We start from the raw sequence: 8,783 nt of genomic DNA, 5'->3' as shown, positions 1-8,783 counted from the left end.
AATATGTCGAATCCCTAGTTCAGTAAACAATGCATTTAGGTTATTGGCTTTAAATTGGGACCCGTTGTCGCTCACAATTATTTCAGGGACTCCATAACAATGAAAAATGTTTTTCGTTAAGAAGTCACCTATGGCCGCAGACGTAAATTTGCGCAACGGTTGTAACCAATGAAATTTAGTGAGATGATCCAATACTATTAACAACCCAATGTTACCGGAGTTGCTCAGTGGATAAGGCCCGAGGATGTCCACGTACAGCCTTTGAAAAGGCCTCTCGGATATAGCCCGTTTACCCATTTCTGGCCGCATAACAAAATTTGGTGACTTAGTCGATTTACAGATGGGACAGTTTCTGATAAAATCTCTTACATCTTTTACTAACCCTGGCCAAAAGAAAAACCGACGTATAAGGTCCAAAGTTTTTGACATACCACCGTGGGCTGCAGTAGGCGGCTCATGAAACCGGGTAATTATGTCCTGGCGGAGGCCATTAGGAATCCATAACTTCCAACAGTTTTGTTCATTCTCCTCGTTGCCATCATAATGACCGGTCCTAATGTAGACAAAACGATCAATCACTTTCACGTCCGGATATTTAACTTGATCCCGCCCAATTTTGTCCTTTAAGCTCCGATAATCGGAGGCATCAAAAAATGGAGAATTAAGGTCAACTTCAGGCCCAGAAAATTGTATGGAAGCTACCACATCAAAATCCATACGCGATAACGCATCTGGGACTATATTATCTCGTCCCTTACGGTGGCTAACAGTGAACTTGAAGGCCTGAAGTTTCAGAACCCATCTGGCTAAGCGACCACTTAGATTAGGTTGTCTCATTAGCCAGACGAGACTGGAATGATCAGTAATAACCTCAAATTCCTGTAATTCCAGGTAACAGCGAAATTTTTGAATTGCCTCTACTGCGGCCAGACATTCTCTTTCTGTTACACTGTAATTCCTTTGTGCTGAGTTCAATTTCTTACTCATAAACGCTACTGGTCTTTCAACATTATTAGTATCTAATTGAACCAGCACTGCCCCGATACCATAATCACTGGCATCACAGTGAACAAAAAATTTTTTGGAAAAATCAGGGTTTACTAATATGGGCGAAGAACTCAGAAGGGACTTGATTCTCTCAAAGGCTTGCTGAGCTTCAGGGGTCCAAGAAAATTTCTTGTTGGTGGATAAGGTTTCGGTGATGGGAAATACCACCGAAGAGAAATTTTCAATGAACCTTCTGTACCACCCAGCAACGCCTAGGAAGCCTCGAACTTGTTTGAAGTTCTTTGGTGTCGGCCAATTTCGAATCGCAGTCACCTTCTACGGATCCGTGGTTATTCCACCATCCCCTATCACATAACCTATATATTTAACCCTAGTAACACAAAATCGGCTTTTAGAAATATTTAGTGTTAGGTTGGCCTTCCGAAATCCTAACCAGAACCGCTAAATGTTCAGGAAAAGTTTCCGAAATGATAATAAGGTCGTCAAGATACCCACGCACATTTTCAGATCGGGCGGAATAATCTGATCCATTAACCTACACATTGTTTGTGGGGCATTGCACAGTCCGAACGGCATGACCACAAATTGATATAGTGGTCTACCGGGGACTGTGAATGCCGTTAATGGTTTCGATTCTTCCGCTAGCCCGATCTGCCAATATGCGTCTTTGAGATCTAGCTTAGATATCAAATTCGCCTTTGGTAGTCGTGCAAATATGCCCTCGATTGATGGCAAAGGATACGCATCTTTGACAGTGACCGCGTTAACTTTACGCGCATCTAAGCAAAGACGTATCTTGTTCGGTTTGACCACCATGCGCATTGGGGAACTCCACGAAGAACTGGAGGGTTCGATAACTCCCAATGCTAACATGCGGTCAATTTCACCATACATTAATTTCTCCACTGCTGGAGAGACAGGATAAAACCTTTGCTTTATCGGTTTCGTCGGGCCCACATCAATTTCATGAGTGATGAGATTAGTTCTACCTAAGCCCTGCTTCGCAAAATTTGGAAATAAAGAAATAACAGCATCAAGCTGACGTTTTTCATCTGGGCTTAATGGGTAGTAGTGTTCCTCAGGGTCATCAGGCGCATTAGTCTTCGCCAATCCCTGAATGAGATTGCTCGAATGGGCCGTCTTATGATCCGATATATCAAAAATTGACTTATCAATTAAATCAACCGATTCAACTACACTTGGTAATAACGAAAAGGTTTTCCAGAAGTCTATGCCCAATATCAGTCGTTGGGATATTGAAGGAATAATAAAAAGGTTCAATGAACGACACGTTTTCCTAAAACAAATCTCTACAGATAGCCATCCTGTAACCGATTGTCTCCTCCCATCTGCTGTGTTAACGAATGATTTACATTTAACAAAATTTGGATATCGACTAAAGTCTTCTTGAGCCAGCCCACCGCCTATACAGCTTATGCTTGCTCCTGTATCCAACAGCCCAAATTCATTAAAATCAAGAAATGACACCTGTGCAAAATATCGTTGATCATTTGGATAATTCACTATGGCAGAAACGAGAAGTTTTGAACACTTTTTACGATTTCTAAAATACTTCCTAAGCCGCACTGTATTACGCTTTGGATGCCTGCACGTTTCACGAGATATTTCCTCAATTTGATTATCCCTGAAAATCTCATTACGTTTCATAATATATAACTGCATTCTAGTATGATAAGGCAATATTGGGTAAATGCATTTGACATAATCTTGTTGATAATTAAGAATCTCAGGAGATTCTTTTCTCTTCAGAATGGTAAGTTTATGAGTCCTATCATTTCCTAGAGCTTCATTCTCCAAAATTTTATTATCTGAATTATAAAGCTCTGGATTAGTATCTGTCCGGGTAATAAAATTGTCATTGCTAGTGGTTGTTGGGTTAGAATCTCTCTTAGCTTTCACTATGTGGGCTCCGTCGTTGAGACCTTGTGCATTAAGTTTTTTGGTTTACGAGCTGAGCACCTTGGGCACTGTGGCTTATATACTTGTTTCGTCCCACACCCGTAGCAAAAAATTGACCGATCACGCATACAATCTTGCCAATAATGTCCTGGTTGGTCACAATTCCAACAACACGATGAATTTTCGGACTGACTAATTGCGTCTATTTCGGACTGACTAATTGCTCACTCTCTTCATGGAATTCAGTCTCAGTTTTCTCGTTCTCCGATATTTGAATTTCCGATATTTGTCTCCTCATAGGGACCACATTAGTGTTTCGCGAAGTAATAGACCGACGAACATACTCTTCATTAAAGAAACACTCGCGCCGTTGTACTAATTTCCGTAAATACGCTATCGAGTGAACCGGAACATATAATAAGTCCTGCCTGACCTCTGGTCTTAAATTCCTCGTAATTATTTCTATTAATTCCATTTCATCAATTGGACTTGGCAACCGATCCATTATAGTCGATACACCCTCATAAAATAAATCGAAGGACTCACCAGGCCTCTGTTTACGATTCCTAATTTCTTCACGAATGTCGGAAATTGATTTATAATCTTTGTATTGGAACCTGATAGATTCACAGAAATCCTCCCAATTAACAACGTCTACTTGTTTTCTATACCGCCAAAACCAATCCTGTGCTTTGCCGGATAGTAAAATATTAAGGTTCTTGCAAATTATGGAAAAGTCTCCGTTAAAGTGATCTTCAGTAAGGGTTCGCACCCGGTATAAAAATTCCTCTACATTAAGGGAGGTCGGAGCCCCATCGAACTTTAGACACCAATTTTGTATTATAGAGGTAATCTTATCAATATGAAAATTGGATGCTGTTGAAGATGTGTAACTAGCATTCCCATTCCCAGGTGTATTAGGTCTGTCCGAGTAAACGGGTTGAAAATTATTAACCGTGTTACCTTGAGTCTCACGAACATTTGTTAATGAACGGTTATTTGGAACTTGCCTTCCATTTGAAACATTCGGGACTAGATTCAAATTAATAAGTGCCCTCGTAATATTCGCCTCAATCATCTCCGCTATTTTATTATAGTCAACCATATTCTGATTACCTTGAGGAATTCCTGCAGGGATACAATTATCACCCAATGAATTAGGTGCAGGTGAATTTACTTGCCTAGACCTTTCCTGTGCACGTCGAACGTTATCTGGACTAAGACAAGTAGCACCAGAATTATTTATGCTAGTATTACCAGCACTTTCGCCAGTGATATCAGAAAATAATAGTTGTGTTCCTTTACGTACTACTACTTACTACTTTTACTAGTTTTTACTAGAAACCGTTCCTCAACCCCAAAAAATAGTAAAAGTAGTAAACAATTTTAAGAGAACAATGTCAAAATGCATGTCTCTTTTAAAATTTTTTTACTACAAGTTACTCGACAAATTCTTTCGAGTAAAAGTTGTAGATGTGTCATGACAAAAATAATTATTTGTTTTCAAATTTTCCAAACTAAAGTAGTTCCAAATCGCTTTTTTCTTTGGAAATAAATCTGTAACTTTTTAATGGATTAAGATATCATCATATTTTTTTCTTTGTGCCAAAGCTGAAATGTTTTTCTCTATATTTAGAGGTTTGTAGGTCCCTAGTGGATTCACGGGCTGGTCTATAGACGTTGGAAGTTGGACACCTCGGATGTATGCAATTTAGTGTTACTTGGCAAACGCGCAATTATGCACCGATTTTCATGATTTTTGCTTTGCTGGATAGAGCTTATAAACTACCATAAAAAGATTGTGTATGTGTGCGAATATATCTAATATTTGCGAGATAGGGCCTTACAATTTATTTTTTTGCAAAATTTGAACAAAGTGGGGTCTGTATTTTGAGTCTAGAAGGACTACATTCCTTATAAAATTCTACGTGTTCTGGAGGAAAATTTTGTGCACCCTTGTGCTTTAGATTTAACGTGTAGACTCCACAATTTGGAATTGCAAAACGATGCCGAACAAATACCACTTGTTTCGAAAAAAGTACCAAAACATTGACCGACTCACACCAAATTCGGCACAGCCTTTAATGGACCAAAAGTACCTCTACGTTTTGAATTTCATGCAAATCGGATAAAAGTTTTAATGTCTATGTCATGAAGACCCCAATTCGGGGGTCGGTTCATATGGAAGCAAAATCGAAACTTAGGCCGAAGTAGTCCCATCTTCAAAATTGACCTGCATGTAGAAGAAAAACGTGTCTGTTAAAATGTCAGCACTATAGGTTCATTATTGAAGGATGTAGCCTGATTACAACAGATAGCCAGACAGAGAGACATCGTCTTATAATTTCTCCCTGATCAAGACTATATATACTTTCTATAGTCAGAATTCGTTATTTGTATGTGTTACAAACGGAATGAAAAACCCCACTTTATAAGATACTGATAATATGCGCTATTACTCTACTTTATGGCCCAGAAGCCAGAGTTTTACTTTGATTAAAAATTTTGCAAAAGGAGTACTTTTTATAACAAAGTAAAAACCATAGCTTCTTTCTATCGTAATAAGGATTTCAAAGTTTCCTGCAAAAAATCTGCCATTTGTCAAACAAAAAATCGATATAAAAGTATTTAATTTACCTACATGTTTTGAAAATATTTATTCAAATCACAATGCTTCTTTTGTTTTTTATTTGACATTTTTACAATTTTTACTATATTTTCGTTCCTGTACATTTAACAAATATAGAAATCTGAGAGGATTTTCAATATTTCTCTCTTTTACTACTGTTTACTACGAGTAAAGTAAAGGAACACACCTAATGCTAGACCAACACTTCGGGTATTATAATGTTTTGCCATAGCACCACGTCCTTTTCCTTTTCCTCTAACATTTTTATTTGGTGGAGGCAGTTTCTGCAAATCGGACAACTCGCATGGTTGTTGACACGTTGGGCATACATTTGAAGATGACAGATGAGGTTCAATGCATTTCCTATGAAAAGCATGATTACATGTCGTAATTATGAAACATTCATTGGAATCGGGCATAATTTCATTACAGATATAGCACTGTGACGACGAACGATGTGCCGGAGAATTTAATTGTATTAATGTCTGAGATGCCACAGACTGATTTTCAGCCACCTCGGAAGCCTGAACTCGAGAAGGGGGTGGAGAATGTGCGAGAGACATTTCTCTGAATTTTTACGAATGAAATATGCGATAATATAAAATATGTCCTCAAGTACATATCAAAATTGAATTCTTTTATATTCCTAAATCAAATTTTTTTATCATATTATTCCCGTATGAAGTATTAGGGCTAAGTTTAAGGTTCCCGTGAACAATACTGGCTAAAAATTAGTCTATGGAAGATTTTGACAGCTTATGATTTAGTATAGACTTAGAACAAACCAGGGGAAGCTACCAAATACTCTATCTTAACTTCTCTAATTAATATCGGATGCTATATTGCAGGCAGCAAATTAACATAATCCCTTATAAAAATTAGATCTGGTACCTAAGTTATAAATACTATACTAAGCCTCGCCGGACAAAATCTTGCATTAATGATCATAGAACTCTAAAATCAAGCATTTACTTAATGGTAATGAGTTATGCATGGAATATTCGGTTAGTATACTCGAACTTTTCTCCTCAAGTATGAAAAGGAAACCAAAAAATTGATTCCAGAAGAACTAGATCACAACAAAATAAATCAAGTTACAAATTATCGCAAAACGCGATAATGAGGAGAATAGGAATATTACATTAATTTGGAGAGATTACTCATTATTTACTGTCTCGCTCTCGCTCTCTCTCTCCGATGAAATATTTCTGTTCCCCTCATTACTCATCGTAACCATATGCAAGATAATTTCAATTATTCTATTACAAAAGTGTACTCACCAGCAATTACTCCGTATCGATGAGGCCTCAGCGGTCGTGTTGCAGGGGTATTGTAGAATTTGTTTTTATATATACTGGCAAAAAGAAAAGGTAGAAATTTCTTGCATAAATGACGAAATGCACATAACTACTGTGATATCGTGACACTGGATGAATTACTTAAATTTATGGTTCACTTGATTTGACTAAAATATTATTGTAGAATTTCTTAACAAAATATAGTCATTTTTCTGAAACTTCTCCACAATGAATTAGAGGATGAATTACGCAATTTTCGTGGAAAACTTGTTGGTACTTTCCCTCGAGTGTGAGGGAATTTCTACTTTTTACTTTCTCCTTCGCTGCCTATGAAAGTTATATGGTGGATAGAAGAGCACTTTTTAAAACCGAGATTTGAGATGCGATGGGAATAATCCAATCAAATTGAATATGCCTCCGTTCAATATTATGCAGCGATTCCCAACATTTTTTAGGTATCACTAGCTTTATTGAGGTATCACTAGCTCTCCGCAAACTTGTCCCCGATGGAGACAAAATTGTGTGTGATTGATTTGGAGCCACTGAAGTAAAGTTCAGTATTTCTGCACACGCAAACGATTCTGAATATACCCAGGTTACGTTGATTTGTAAATAGATCTGGAACCACTGGAGGGATTCCCAGTCTATGTCACAAGAAAAAATAAAACTGCACCTTTAATTTTTGATCCCGGCAAGAAACTGGAGACAGGTGGTTCCCTAAGGATGCATATATATTATTAGACCCGAATCACATCAATATGATTATACTTATTCCTTACCATAAAATGGTTCTCGCGCTTTAATGGAATGGAATACAAAAATATCATGAAATAAACTTCGCAGCAAAACTTTTCAAAATTTCGGAATGGTAAAAACGCACGTTTTGTCCAACCAACCTATTTGTTAAAAAATTATTTCCTTTAGTTACTTGCACTAGTAATCGCATGGTTTTTCCACAAAAATTTTATTACCTTTGCAATTTCCGATATTTAGAATTTCGGATTTTTATGTAGAAAACTTTATTTTATGCCGGATTACTTCGGAAAGATTGAACAAATTTATAAGAATTTTAATGTTGGTTTGTCGAAGTCACGCACAAAAAGGAAATAACTGGTTACGAATATTTACCAAGCTCCCGTGGCTACTGTCATTTCTATGCTTGAACGAAAAAATTGAGAAAATTTCTTCTTTTACTGCCGCTATGCGGATGAAAAAGAATTGTACCATTTACGTTCTGGTCTCTCAATTGATGTTAAACGCTGTTACCAACATTTGCTATGAATGGGAGAGCAACATATCAATTGATCATTTTGTGTTACTCATTCAATTCGAGATACACTCACGAAAAAATATTAGTTATTTCAATGAAATATTGCTGGTATGAAAGATACGACAACAACTTAATAAAATTCATAACAGTACCCAACACGTTTCTTTCAATTCCTTCCAAAAGAATATGTGGATATAAATCGGCTCCTAGCAAGAGATCGACTGGTCTACAGTCGAACAAATTCCTATCGGCCAATTGTAACTCGGATAAACGAGGATCACGTTCCACTGATACCTTATACGCCGGCAAATTACCTGAAACCTTAGGTACAACGAAAGCCGTGATTTGCAAAGATACCGAGGTATCTAGGGAAGAACTCAAGGTAAATGAGCACATCCTATCTATAGTCGCAGAGGGCGTTTGATTAACCTCCGAAATTTGTGCAAAGGTGCGATCACCCGAAAGTTTCAGTTGGTGTCGCAATCGTTCACTTATGAATGAAGCCTCAGAGGCTGGATCAATTAGAGCACGGACGGAGAAACTTGACCCCTGGTGAATAATGTTCACCATAGCTGTGCCCAACAGCATAGTCCTATTTTGTGACGTGTGAAAAACCTGCCTCGAAGCAGCAGATGTAGATGGCATGAGATTGTTGGAA

This window comes from Haematobia irritans, chromosome 2 (assembly GCF_050003625.1).
Source record: "Haematobia irritans isolate KBUSLIRL chromosome 2, ASM5000362v1, whole genome shotgun sequence".
NCBI classification, from domain to species: Eukaryota; Metazoa; Arthropoda; class Insecta; order Diptera; family Muscidae; genus Haematobia; species Haematobia irritans.
This window is presented reverse-complemented; position numbering follows the sequence as displayed.